Below are 15420 nucleotides of genomic sequence, written 5' to 3' on the forward strand. Positions count from 1 at the left end.
ACACAGGCCCGTCACCGGCTTTCCGACAGGATATTTCGCACTCGTGCAAAATTTTTGAATGGGACGCACATTCAGTTCTCGGACCCTGAGGGGGCTCAACAGGTCGATGCAGAGAGGGCGGGGCCGAAATTCAGGGTTTCGGTAAGATTCGTTGCTGCCTGTTTGCGGCGGCCCATGCAGCGGAATCCCATGGCCGCCGCTCTGTGATCAAATGGCCGCCTCGACCCAAATTCAGGGCGGGGATTTTTCGGCCTGGTCCCGATTCTGCCCCGATGCTGATGTCTGCCGCAAGCGCGTCACCAGAGCACGCACTGCCGATCTCCCTCACCTGAAAGATAAACCGCCCGAAGTTCACATTGAAAAATCACCCCCCCCCGCCGCGCGGTGCCCCCGACAGCTTTCTGTGTCAGTGCACCTTATCCGCAGTGTGTGAGGCCCAGCAGCGCGGCCCTTCAAGGGGAGGGACCACTGCCGCGGCCGCCATGTTGTTATACTTGCCGGCCCACTTCCCGATCGTGCCGGCAAGATCGTGACCCCGGGTTCGGCCGGGCTGTCAACGGGCAGCCTGGCACCCCCGCTTGGGTACCAGGCCGCTGGTCCGGCCGAAGCCCTCCCCGGTGGCCCAGTGACCGACGATCTAAAATGCCCAATTCGCTCCCCTTTAACGGGGGAGAGAGCGAGGTGACGCACACGTGCTGTGACATCACCACCGCTCCACCGCTGATTGACAGCGACCGAGTCCCGGTTCCGACCCAAATTCAGCCCCTCAGCCTGCCTTCCTGTTGATCTCACGTCCCCACATATGACTGACTTCCAGTGGGACTTTGAAAACATTTCAAACTCTTGAAAATCGATCATACGGCCGCCTCATGGATCCCAGAGGTAAAACCGGCACACCCGAATTTCGGCCCGATATTTCCACTCATGGGGGAATCTAGAACTGGGGGCATAGTTTAAGAATAAGGGGTCTCACATTTAGAACTGAGATGAGGAGGAATTTCTTCTCTCAGGGTTGTAAATCTATGGAATTCTCTGCCCCCAAGAGCTGTGGAGGCTGGGTCATTGAATATATTTAAGGTGGCGATAGACAGATTTTTGAGCGATAAGGGAATAAGGGGTTATGGGAATCGGGCAGGGAAGTGGAGCTGAGTCCATGATCAGATCAGCCATGATCTTATTGAATGGCGGAGCAGGCTCGAGGGGTCAAATGGCCGACTCCTGCTCCTATTTCTTATGTTCTTATGCTCTTGTGTTAAAGGCATCCCCAAAAAATGATGGGAGCATTGGTGGTGAGAATGTGGAACTCGCTCCCACAGGGAGGGGTTGAGGTGAATAGTATCGATACATTTAAGGGGAGGCTGGATAAACACATGAGGGAGAAAGGAATAGAAGGATATGGTGATGGGGTGAGATGGAGAGGGGTGGGAGGGGGCTGGTGTGGAGCATAAACCCCAAATGGCCTGTTTCGGTGTTGTAGACTCGATGTAACGTTAGTTGTGAAGTCACGTTGAAATGGCGCTGTCAGCATTCACAGGGAGTACGGTGGTGTGCTGGACTAAACTGGAAGCCGAGTTTAAGTTGCATGGCAGTGATTCGTGGGCCAGAAGCCAGGAAATCAATAGTCATGGAAGTTACTGTTTACTTGTAAAAAGCCAGCTGATTCACGAATGTTCTTCAGGATGAAAGAAAGACTTGCATTTCTATAGCACCTTTCACGACCTCAGGATGTCCCAAAGTGCTTTACAGTCAATGAAGTACCTTTCTGACGTATAGTCAGTGTAGAACACACGGTGTGCACAGCAAGCTCCCACAAACAGCAATGAGATAAGTGACCAGATAATCTGTTTGTGATGTTGGCTGAGGGATAAATGTTGGCCCAGGACAGCGGGGAGAACTCCCCTGCAGTGCAGCACTCCCTCAGTAATGCACTGGCGGCCAGTCTGCATTTTGTCTTGCATGAATGTGTTAAAAATTTGTCCACCAATTATAGTCACTCAATGAACCCATTCTCCGAGATTAGAATGAACTGGGCTTTGTTAAACCTCAGCATAGTCTCTGTGGATCTGTGCTCGCTGCTCTGACTATGTATACATCTCCACTGTCTTTCTTAATTGCTTCACCACATTGTCTAGACATAGGTAATGAATCTATTACAGCTCCCAGATCCTTTCTGACTCTTCCTGCGCTGATTCAATTCGATTCCATTCATTATTTACTTACAAGCTGTTTTTTGCCTTTGGACTTTGTGTTGCTAAGGTAACTAAGTACTAGAAGCCCACCGTGTCCCCGGGATGTCTTTATGAAGCTTCCTTCCTTCTAGAATTAAGCCATTCTGTGGATGGCTAATGCAAGTGGCTATGATACAAACAGCTTTCATCAATGTTCGTCTGACTAAGGACACCCAGGATTAAATATCCACCGAAACCACTCTGCACATTCTGGGCTGGTGGGGAGGCTAAAATGTCACTTGTGTTTGTGTGTTAAGGTAGTTTGGTGCCGATGATGATGGCCCTGACTTTGTGGTCAGCGGTGAAGGAACGGCGCTTGCATTCACTGCGCCGTCAGCTGCTCACAGCCTCTCCGCGGGCTCATGCTGTCATTGGCTGTCTGATCCAGCACGGCGCCCTCTACAGGGAATCTGTGTCATGTGTGAACAGGGAAAGCAACAGCCAATCAGCTTGAAGGACCCTCACTGAGACATGCAGAGTCTAAACCAGGAAGTATAAATTAGAATATTTAATTCATTGTCAAATCATGTGCAGAAAATGAAATAAAGAGAGGGAAAGAAAGATAGGAGAGAGAGATAAAAGAGATAGAAAGAAACATTTTTTTTGAATTCTGAAGGACTGAGACTCCACACTTGTAAAAATTAAATGTTCAGTGCTAGAGAGGTTGTTTGGCTGTATTAATGACCTATAACACCGTTGAAAATTCACTTATACCTGAATGCACAGCGCTAACTTTTTCTGGTTTCTTCCATGTGTAACCAGTGGGAAAGTACCACAACTTCATGCCTTTACATGGATTTCAGTGCCGAGTTTATCGGCAAGGTACTGTTAGAGCGCAGACTGTAGGGGTGCAGTGTGACTCGGACAGCAACCTCCGGATCCACGTGTTTAACTGCGCACGTGCGGACTCCGGAAGTTGCTGTCCGAGTTACTCCGTGTTCACGGCGAGCGCTGTTAGCCTCACTATTATTCACAATGCAAAAGCCGGGCCAATGTTAAAGGATAGTGATAGACTTCAGGAGGACACAGACAGGCTGGTGGAATGGGCAGACACGTGGCAGGGGAAATTCAATGCAGAAAAGTGCAAAGTGATACATTTTGATAGAAAGAATGAGGAGAGGAAATATAAACTAAAGGATGCAACCCTAAAGTGGGTGCAGGAACAGAGAGACCTGGGGGTATATGGGCACATATCATTGAAGGTGGCAGGGCAGGTTGAGAAAGCGATTAAAAAGGGTTATGGGATCCTGGGCATCGTATAGACTACTAAAGCGTAGAAATTATGATGAACCTGTTATAAAACACTGGTTCGGCCCTAACTGGAGTATTGTGTCCAATTCTGGGCACCGCACTTTAGGAAGGATGTGAAGGCCTTAGAGAGGGTGCAGAAAATATTTATGAGAATGGTTCCAGGAATGAGGGACTTCAGTTACAGGGATAGACTGGAGAAGCTGGGGTTGTTCTCCTTGGAGCAGAGAGGTTGAGAGGAGATTTGATCGAGGTGTTCAAAATCATGAGGGGTCTGGACAGAGTAGACAGAGAGAAACTGTTCCCATTGGTGGAAGGGTCGAGAACCAGAGGACACAGATTTAAGGTGATTGGCAAAAGACCCCAAGGCGATGTAAAAAAAAACATTTTTACGCAGCGAGTGGTTAGGATCTGGAATGCATTGCCTGGAAGGGTGGTGGAGACAGAATCAATATTATCTTTCATAAAAGGGGGTTGGATAAGTATCTGAAGGAAACAAAAATTGCGGGGTTGCGGGGAAAGGGCGGGGGAGTGGGACTGGCTGAGAGCCGGCACGGGCTCGACGGGCCAAATGGCCTTCCATGCTGCAACAATTCTATGATTTCTATGACACTATCTCCTTGTTTATTAGGGTCTGTTAGCATTATCTCTCTGTTACTTCTTCAAAAAGAAGCATTCACATGAAAGGAGATCAGACCGTAAATGTCCCAGTGCTTGTATAAACTACACCCACTCTAATGGTCCTGGGGATGGATGTTAATAGCAACTTGCATTTATATAGCACCTTTAACATAGTGAAACATCCCAACCCTCCAGGATTGGCCTGGAATCTACAGGAATTAAAGATTAATCCCCAGGATACTGCTGCCAGCAACTCCCGGGAGAAAATTCATCGGGGCAATAAGAAATTGTGCTTTTTAAAGCATTTCTTTCAACACTTTTGTCTGTCGTTGTAAAAATATCACAGGTGGGAGAAAGGCTGTTTGACAGACAATCAAGAATCATCCAATCGGGTGACGAAGACTCAATTCGCTTTCCGATTGGCTGTGTGGAGGCGGGGCACCATGGAGATGGAAGTGTCCACAATGCTCCCATTAAGCTGTGTGGCCGAGCAGCGGTCTGGAGGTCCCGCGCAGCCGCTCACCGGCTATACAACGGAAATAACCGCGCTGCGCGGTGAGTTAAAGGGCCCCGCGCACCCAGAAAATAATCACACGGAACACCGCGTGTCAGGGGACCAATAGTGGGAGAGTGAGGGCAGGGCGGCTGGAGGTCATATGATGAAACCGCCAAGAAGATGTCCAACCCTGTCGTGGAACTGTATCCCAGCGGGTCGGCGCCTGCAGGGGGAGAAGGAGGGGAGCGAACTCCACCAAATGTATAAATGGTTCCTTGGATGTTGTTTCAGGCTGGGACCGAGCTATGTGGGAAGGTCTGTCTGCAGTTTGAGCAATTTTTCTCCCCTGTCTGTGTTGGCCGAGCAGGGTGTTTGGCAGAGACAGGCCAGCATTCCGCGGGGCCACAGATTAATCACAGACCATCAGGCCGGGGAGAGAGAAACCGCGATGTCATCGATGTCATCATACTCTGTCAAGAGTCAGGCCTGAGCTGAGCCAGCTGGGCCCTCCCGCTGTGACCCAACCTTTCACTGCCTCCCCCACCCCCCCCCCCCCAGTCCTCTGGGAGTTTGTGCGGAGAGGATTGTGAAAAATGAAATCTTGGAGCCAGCGATCCCGGCAGGAGGGGAGATCGGATCAGGGCCTGTCAATGAGAGAGATGAGCCATTCGTGAAGGAGACTAAATAACACAGTGAGAGACAGCCAGTGGTGCAGGAGAGTAGGGGATTCCCACCCACATTAGCCCAACACGCAGCTCACCGCACCGCGCACAATCTAACACGTGCACAGCTCAGCGTCAATCATTCACTGACCATCCTTCGAATGACACAAAACCAAAGCCCCGGGGCAATCCGTCCGGCGGTTCAGACCGATTGAAGATTCCACGGAGTTCCCCCAGTGTCCCGGCCAACATTCCCAACCCATGCCACCAACCCCCCCAACATACACCCCACCCCCCCACATACAACCCCCACATACACCCCGCACCCCCACATACAACCCCCCACATACAGTTCCCCCTCCCCACCACATACACCCCCCCCCCCACATACACCTCGCACACCCCTCCCCCGCAAACAACACACAGCTCAACCAAAAGCACCAAACACAAAAGACATGAACAGATCATTCGTCTCAGTGCTGTTTGTGGGATCTTGCTCTGCACAAATTGACCCCGGTGGAAATTGTCAAGTTTGGCGAAAGCTGAGTTGGCAGAAAGGTAAAAATGTGTCAAAAGCGGCCACGGGAACATGCCTTAGTGCGTTCCTATTTATTTGGAGTAATTCTTTAATAACATTTAATCCCTGCCCGACGTCATGCAGTGCAGTGATGGTATTGAATTAACTCCTGCCCCCACAGACTCACACACTTCCCTCACTCGAACTCAAATCACACACACGATTACATTTCCCCGGAAAGTTTCCTTTATTGAATTTCTCTCCGAGAGCTTGTTTTGCTTGTGTCTGTTAGTCAGGGACCATTAGTCAGAGCGTGACTCTGCTGTTTTGCCTTTGCGCATTGCTCAGCCCGTATCATTTACATTGTCACATGGAACTCATTTGCAGCTCGAACCCAGCCCTCACTGTAACTTGTCCCGTGAACACTCGACACTCCTCAGCTTCACTGCAAGGGCGGCGACCGGCGGGGCCCTGACGATGTGCATTGGCTGCAAGCTCCGACAGGCAGGGGACGGTGCACGTGAGATCCGCACCTCCACGGAACATTTCTCCCGAGTCGCCAGCAATCGCCCATTCCAGGAGACTCCTGCCCAAAGCGGGAGGGTTGGGAACCGTAATCACGCTGCCTGCGAGTTACTCAAGTATCAGCCGTGACTCAGTGGGCAGCACTCTCACCTCTGAATCAGAAGGTCGTGGGTTCAGGTCCCACTCCAGAGACTTTGAGCACTTAAATCAAGGCTGGCACTCCCAGTGCTGCACTGTCGGAGGGGCAGTACTGGGAGGGTGCTGCATTGTTGGAGGAGCAGTACTGAGGAACCACCACAATGTCGGAGGGACAGTATTGAGGGAGCGCTGCCCTGTCGGAGGGGCAGTACTGAGGGAGTGCCGCACTGTCGGAGGGGCAGTACTGAGAGAGAGTCCCACTGTCGGAGGGGCAGTACTGAGGGAGTGCCGCACTGTTGGAGGGGCAGTACTGAGGGAGCGCCGTACTGTTGGAGGGGCAGTACTGAGGGAGTGCCGCACTGTCAAAAATCACGTTAAATCAAGGCCCTGTCTGCCCTCTCGGGTGGATATAAAATATCCCATGCCACTATTTCAAACAAGAGCAGGAGAGTTATCCCCGGTGTCCTGGGGCCATTATTTATCCCTCAATCAACATCACTAAAACACATTATCTGGTCATTATCACATTGCTGTTTGTGGGAGCTTTCTGTGCACAAATTGGCTGCCATGTTTCCTATATTACAACAGTGACTACACTTCAAAAGTACTTCATTGGCTTTAAAGTGCTTTGGGACGGTCCGGTGGATGTGAAAGTCTTTCATTCTTTTTACTAGGCATAACACTCTATATATTCAGTCCTCAATGCTTGTAACGGGCATGTTTATGCGAATGTGATTTGCCCGCTGTACGCGAAGGCCAGAGTGATGGGGTAACACTATTACCGTATGCTAATATCTCTCATTCCTGCTGTATAGTGAGTGTTTTACCCAGTTGGTGCCTGCTTCACTCTAACCTGCAGCTTTATTTAACTGCAGTTGAGCCAATTAGAAGGGTTTAAGTACACAGAAGGTAATTGAGCTTTAATGAGGTGTAATTTACTTGTGCTGTTCTTGCACTCCGGGTGTGTGCCTGAACCAGGTGTGAACTAATGAGTAAGCACAGCTGTTTCTGCCTGAAACAAACAGTATTAAAGACGCTATCATCGGCAACTTTTAAATTGGTATTAACGCTATTAATGCCATTAATGCCATTTGGCCAATAAAAGCGACTTGCCACGTCAAAGATGGACGTTTTAAGTGCTGTGGATTGTAATAACAAATTGTGTTACTGGGTATAATGCTTCTGTTTATATTATTAAACGTCTTGCCTACGGTGCGCACTTTCTGTCCACAAAACTTAGTTTCTATTGCCACGATTTTGGAACACACTTTACTGTCAAAGTTTCCCATTCACTTTTGCTATGTCAAATGTCACGGTGTAGTTGCCGGCTCTGGCCACTAGGTGGCTCTGTAGAGTGAGTTTCTGAAGTCTAGGACCCACCTCCATCACCATCTTAGATATAAAACCCTTTCTATTCATCAATTGACCACAGTCTCTGGTCTGGCATGTCTACAGATATCAACGTCAACATAGCATGACAAAAAGTTTGACATGCCAACAGGGTTCAACCAATATCAATTGGCCCAGATCTCTCTAAATAAATCACTAACTATTTTTTTACCATCTTTAGTTTTCCATTCGCTGCAAAGCAGCCAATGAACATCCAGCATTCATTGCGAATGCACCCAATCAAATTGCTGAAAGCATTCCCCCACCCCGACCCCCCACATCTTTGAGCAGTGATATTTGTTCCCCATCCATCCCACAATATACCCCCAAAGTGCAAATTTATAACAGGGCATAAGCACAATGGGCCGAATGGCCGCCTCCTGTGCTGTATCATTCATATTTTTGTTGTCTCCAGATCTGACTATTCCAACACTCTCCCATCTTCCACCCTCTATAAACTTGAACTCATCCAAAACTCTGCCGCCCATATCCTAAGTTCCACTCACCTATCACCCCCGTGCTCGCTGACCTACATTGGCTCCCAGTCCCACTCAACCATCACCCGCTGTGTTCACTGACCAACATTGGCTCCCAGACCGGCAATGCCTCAATTTAAAAATTCTCATCCTTGTTTTCAAATCCCTCCATGGCCTCACCCCTCCCTATCTCTGAAACCTCCTCCAGCCCCACAACCCCCTGAGATCTCTGCGCTCCTCTAATTCTGCCTTCCTGAGCCTCCCTGATTTTAATTGCTCAAGCATTGGTGGCCGTGCCTTCAACTGCCTGGGCCCTAAGCTCTGGAACTCCCTCCCTAAACCTCTCCGCCTCTTTATCTCTCTTTCCTACTTTAAGATGCTCCTTAAAACCTACCTCTTTGACCAAGCTTTTAGTCATCTGCGCTAATATCTCCTTTTGTGGCTCGGTGTCAAAATGTGTTTGATAATTGCTCCTGTGAAGCACCTTGGGGCGTTTTACTATGTTAAAGCTGCTATATAAATGAAAGTTGTTTTTATTGTTACTGATAACATAAATAATTGCACACATTTATTTTAACAATTGTTAAATAGCAATAATCTCAGCTGTCCACGGTCTAATCGCTAACTCAACTTTTGCCCTCAAAGGCCTCCACAGATCAGGTGCCTAGCAGTGCCCTTCCCTCACTATGGATACGGTTGCGACAGCCTTTGCTTTTAACCTTATAGTTTAGCCGTTAAGTTAAGTGTAATTTTCCGTTGGAGCTATTCCCTGCAAAGTGAATGAAGGAATAAGTTCTCGGGGACTCCGCTCCACGTATAGAAGGATTTGGAAGAACAGCAGACTTAATACTGACAAGTGTTTGAGATTGTTTTTTGAATTCGTGCCAATGAAAGGAATCTCATGTTTATAGGGTGGTTTAATGGAGCAGATGGATCTGATTAGGAAGCCTAGGATTTATTCATAATAATTTAATATAATATTGGTCCCTCACTCATGCTTGATTGAATCCCATTTAGGAAGCAGACAGGGTAGATTGGACCATAAGAAACATAAGAAATAGGACCAGGAGTCGGCCACGTGGCCCCTCGAGCCTGCTCTGCCATTCAATAAGATCATGGCTGATCTTCTACCTCAACTCTACCTTCCCACCCGATCCCGATCTCCCTCGATTCCCCAGAGTCCAAAAATCTTATCGATCTCAGTCTTGAATATAATCAACAATTCAGAATCCAAGCCCTCTGGGGCAGAGAATTCCAAAGATTCACTACCCTCTGAGTGAAGAAATTCCTCCTCAACTCAGTCCAAAATGGCCGACCCCTTATCCTGAGACTGTGACCCCTGGTGCTAGGGAAAGCAACCTTTCTGACAAGCCCTGTAAGCAGCAGTTCAGTGGGACAGACGGTGAGGAGGAGAGTGAAGAATACACACACTGCGAGCTGTCAACATTCATCTCCATTTGCATTAGACTGTCTCAGCTCAGTGGGGGATTCTGTAGCACACTGACAGACTCAATACATAAAACTGTCTATTTTAGGATACGGTTTGTTTCCAGGTCTCTGTGACACTGTCCTGGCTCTCCACAGCTGGAAGAACTCTGGACAAGAGTTGCAGCAATGCCAGTCAGACCATTTTAGACTTATTTACAATGATTGTACCCAAATTAATCGCTGTCCTGGAACATGCAATCTAGGCTGACACTCACTGTGCTTGCACTGAGGGAGCGGCGCACTGTCGGAGGGGCAGCACTGAGGGAGCGCCGCACTGTCGGAGGGGCAGTACTGAGGGAGCGCTGCACTGTCAGAGGGGCAGTACTGAGGGAGCGCCGCACTGTCGGAGGGGCAGTACTGAGGGAGCGCTGCACTGTTGGAGGGGCAATGCTGAGGGAGCGCCGCACTGTCGGAGGGGCAGTACTAAGGGAGTGCTGCACTGTCGGAGGGGCAGTACTGAGGGAGCGCTGCACTGTCGGAGAGGCAGTACTAAGGGAGCGCTGCACTGTCGGAGGGGCAGTACTAAGGGAGCGCTGCACTGTCGGAAGTGCTGTCTTTCAGAAAAGACGTTAAAATCGTCTCCTCAGGTGGACATAAAATATCCCATGGCACTATTTCAAAGAAGAACACGGGAATTCTCTCTGGTGTCCTGGGGTCAAAATTTATCCTTCAACCAATATCACTAAAAAACAGATTATCTGGTCATTATTACATTACTGTTTGAGGGAGCTTGCTATGCGCGAATTGGCTGCCACGTTTCCCACATTACAACAGTGACTGCACTTCAAAAGGACTTCATTGGCTGCAAAGCGCTTTGGGGCGTAGGACATAGCCCCGCGAAATTGGACCTCCTTAGCTCCTGGAAAACAGGCGCAACTAAATTCAATTTCCAGGTCCATGAATCGTTAATAGTGGAGTCATGTATCGCGATATAAAATCAATAGCCGCGAATGAAATTGTATTGTTGGCTGTGCTGTAGTTTGTAACGTGAGATATTATAAAATGGGATCAAACAAAGCTGGGACGAGTGAAAGATGCAGCAGACAATGTGTCCAATGTAGCCGTGTTTGTGGCATTTACTCCCCAGTGACTCAGTTAGTTGTTAGAACTCGACTACCTGGTATCACAGGATCTTACAGCACGGCAGGTGGCCACTTAACACCGTGCCTGTGCTGGCTCTCTGATCGAGCTATCTATCCAATTAGTTCCTTTCCTCTTTCCCCACAGCCCTGCTTTTGAAAGTTACTATTGAATCTGCTTACTATTGGAGCTGCCCTTACAGCTCGCGCACTCCAGATCACAACAACTCGCTGCGTAAAAATGTTCCTCCACACCTCAGCCCCACCCCCATCCCAGCGCTGACTTTTATTTGCTTGGTTTGTATTGTTAGGTGCCTGCAGCCATCAATACACAGTCACAAGATTAAACATACTGCAGGCACCAATAAGGGAATTAAGGGTTATGGGGAGCGGGCGGGTAAGTGGAGCTGAGTCCACGGCCAGATCAGCCATGATCTTGTTGAATGGCGGAGCAGGCTCGAGGGGCTAGATGGCCTACTCCTGTTCCTAATTCTTATGTTCTTATGTTCTTATGTTATGTTCTAACTGTCCGTGCCAGAGATAGATCTTCTCTGGCCTGGGCAGGCAGATAGAATTAGATTGAGCCTTGGTGCTGAAATACCTTGAGTAACGAATCTCACTAAGTGCAGCTTCTATCTGAGTGCCTGCACAGCCCGACAAATCTACAAAGGAACATTGCCTCAGAATTTGCTGGAGCGGGGCATCTCGTGTCCAGACCCTACCCCAGAGGAACTGTTGAGTATATTCAAGGCAGAGATCGGTAGATTTTTGGACGCTGGGAGAATCAAAGGAGATGGGGATCGGACGGAAAAGTGGGGTTGATATAGAAGATCAGCCATGATCTTATTGAATGGCGGAACAGGTTCGAGGGGCTGAATGGCCGACTCCTGCTCCTGTTTATTATGAGTCCCCATGTTTTTCCCCTTCCCTTCAGCTCGGAGAGAAAAGTTATGCTGCAAGTTGCTGGCAGTGCGACAAACAATTGTATCTCGTTAACCAATGAGATTTAAGGATAGGAAAAGAAACAGCGGAACGATGGTGAATGAAATTGAGTCAAATCAGAAAGAGAAATAAAGAAAGGCTAAAAAAAGATTGGATGAAGAGAGAGATTTTTTTAAAAGACAGAAAGGTAAACTAAGAAAAAAATGTAAATTTAATTAAAAAAAAATCTCTAGCAACAATTGACTACCTGCAGGAATGAGACAGCACAGTTTCAATTGTTCCCTTTCTGGGCCGGAGAGGTTGAGTGGCTTGTAAGGAACATAAATCACCCCATTAACAGAGTCCTTACGACATGAAATACCAGCCCCAACTTTCAGCAGCAAGTTTAATTCGTCTTTACGGAGCTAATCCAGGAATTCCGTGACACTCACGGGGAGGTTAAGGGCGAGCTGCCATTTTCACGAGGCTAACGACAGAGCGACACAAATCAGGCAACAACCTGTGGCGTTTGGCAACTCACGGGAATCTCAAATTGCTGGGGTGGTGTTAACGTTAAAATGAATGGCGTGCGTCGCTGCTATTGTTCCCAGCGTGAAGTGGCATGGTTGAATATTGACTCTGAGGAGAGAGCTACCTGGCGTGTGGGCTGTGTGATTGGCTTCGCTATGTAGTCACTGTGGTGCTGAAGAGCCCTCGGTCCACCAGCCCAATACTGTTGTACATAAACACTGACATTCCAAACTTCCACTCTAAACAAGTTTGCTTTGAATTGTGCAACTCTTGAGAATGCCATTTCATCAGTGGAGCAGTAAATATGGAGAGGGAAGAAAAAAGTTTGAATTTATATAAAGCAGAGCTTCCCTCAGCATTACTTTTGAAGTATGGTCACTGCTATTATGAGGGCGTTAAGAGCCAACCACGTCGCATGGGTTTGGAGTCACGTGTAGGCCCAGATCAAGGTTGGGGTGGAAGGTTCCTTTCCCTGTCGGACATTGCTGGACCAGTTGGCTTTTTATGGCCAATTTTTCAGGTGCCAGCCCCACACAATTTACTGAATTTAGGATGGGCCCCGGGGGCCGACAGCAGCAAGTTGAGTTGCGGTGTGGGGGAGGGTGGGGGGGGAGGGGGACAGGGGTGGTCGGAGAGGGGTCACGATCGCCCGCGGGTGGGGCATAAAAATAATTCAAGACTTACCTTTGGCCGGGCCTCTTGGGTTCCGTCACTCGTGGGACTGGTCGGTGCGAGCACAGCGCAGGCTCCGACTAAAATGGCGATCGGCGTCCTCATTACTTCACACGACCCCCGATTTCTATATTTAAAGGGACCTGTCGCCTGAAACAGGTGGCCATTTTAGACACCTTTCAAATGGAGCCAATCACATTGCTGGTGGTAATAGGGCGGGAAGGTGAGCGATCCCTGTTTTGAGGTCGTTTACCGGCCCCTGTTAACGGCAGGTGAAAGGGGTCAAAATCGATCCCACCACATGTGGATATCAGATACAGCTGCATTGCCACCTGCTCCAGCCTACATTCACAATAGCCTGTCACTGCCCATGGATGGAGAATGGCAACGTGTTGAGTCACTATTGAACTATATATCACCAGCACCAATCAGCGCCTTCCAGGGAAAGGGTCAGAGAATTGGAAGAAGGAAGAAAAATACTTTAATGTAAGCGCTATCACCCTGTTTGACGTTGAGAACCTTGGTTAGACCACACCAAGAGCACTGTGCACAGTTCTGACCTCGTGTTGCAAAAAGGATATCGAGGCACTGGAGAAGTTGAAGAACAAATTCACAAGGATGATATCAGAACTGAGAGGGAACAACTTTCAGGAAAGACTGGAATCTTTTCTCTAGAAAAGAGAAGGCTGAGGGGTGACCTGAGAGGTCTTCAAAATGATGAAAGGGTTGAGAGGGTAGATATAGAGACACTGTTTCCACTTGTGGGGGAGACCAGAACCAGGGGCCATCAATATAAGATAGTCACTAATAAATCCAATGGGGAATTCAGGAGAAACTTCTTCACCCAGAGAGGGGTGAGAATGTGGAACTCGCTGCCACAGGGAGGGGTTGAGGTGGATAGTATCGATGCATTTAAGGGGAAGCTGGATAAACACATGCGGGAGAAAGGGATAGAGGGATATGGTGATGGGGGTGAGATGGAGAGGGGTGGGAGGAGGCTCGAGCGGGGCATAAACACTGGCACGGACCTGATGGGCCGAATGGTCTGGTTCTGTGCTGTACATTCTATGACCTCTCCCTCACAAGCTCCAAAGGTTCACAAGGAATTCTGAAAGTTTATCAGTTTGGCAACTTGTGGACTTCCTGCACATATTGGTTTGTTAGATTGTTCCATGATTGCCTTTCTCTCAGTTATTGCACAAACCCTGCTGTTAATGATCATTAGAATTAGTTTGGGAGAAGCAGTGATGGTTAGATTTGGTCAGGGACTCACCGACCATCTGGTTCCAATTACAATAAGGGTCTCAAGCTGCTGTACAAATCTCCGAGTGTTTCTTTGAATATCATGCTGTTTAAAAGCAGGAACTCGGGGTTATCAAAACACTATCTGGAATTGTATCCGCTTACCAGCAATAATTAATTCCTTTACTTGGTTACGGTGTGATGTAATTGACGTGTTTAAAACAATAAAGATATTCGATTGGGTAAAAACTATTTCCTCTGGTGGGGCGAGTCCGGAACAAGGGGACATAGTCTTAAAATTAGAGCCATTCAGGGGTGATGTCAGGAAGCACTTCTTCACACAAAGGGTGGTGGGAATCTGGAACTCTCTCCCCCAAAAGCTTTGGATGCTGGGGGTCAGTTGGAGCTTTCAAGACTGAGATTGATAGATAGTTGTTGGGTAATGGTACAGAGGAATATGGAGTAAAGGTGGGGTTGAGATACAGATCAGCCATGAACTAGTTCAATGGTGGAGCAGGCTCGAGGGGCTGAATGGCCTCCTCCCGTTCCTATTGTTCCTATCTGGATGCAATGCCACCATCAATCACAGCCCGAGTGGAGAAGCTAGTGAGGCATCAGAGAACATTACTGTCCAGATCACAGAAGTCATGCTTTTATTACTACTAATTCCTTTGGCTTGGTGAGTCAGTGGATATCTTGCTCTGTGGGGATAATGACGGCTATTCCATTCAAACCAGGGCTTTAGAAGTTGAGTTACACATTGGGAGACGAACACACAATTCCAGATTGCCTTTGTCTTGATATCACGCATCTAACTAATTGCAGCAGCAATGTCATCTTTTCTACCATCACATTTTGGACCAAGTCGCTCCCTCGCACCACCTCCCCGACCCCGCCCTCTCACCAGCCCTCCCCCCCAATCTAAAAATTACTGAGCACCAGGATTTGCACTTTAGGACTTTGTTGCTGTCCTGTTGAAAACAGTTACTAATTTTCAATTGCATTTTATGACACAAGTCCATCTTTATGGTTTACTCGTTATAAAATTTAGATGTTTGAATTGTCATGAAAACTGTACAAAAATCAAGGGATTCCTGTCCTGTAATTGAAGTGAGGATATGGTGGCCTTGTGGTTCTGACACTGGTCCAACAATCCTGAGGTTCTGAGTTCGAATCCCATCAAGTTT

General features: G+C 48.2%; 1 protein-coding gene across 1 annotated transcript in view; it reads left to right on the forward strand.

Annotated features, from left to right (window-relative positions):
• The window catches only part of angpt4 (angiopoietin 4), a 109378-nt gene that overhangs the window by 27515 nt on the left and 66443 nt on the right, over positions 1–15420 (forward strand). The gene's annotated exons all lie outside the window — the stretch shown is intronic.

This window comes from Pristiophorus japonicus, chromosome 12 (assembly GCF_044704955.1).
Source record: "Pristiophorus japonicus isolate sPriJap1 chromosome 12, sPriJap1.hap1, whole genome shotgun sequence".
Classification (NCBI taxonomy): domain Eukaryota; kingdom Metazoa; phylum Chordata; class Chondrichthyes; family Pristiophoridae; genus Pristiophorus; species Pristiophorus japonicus.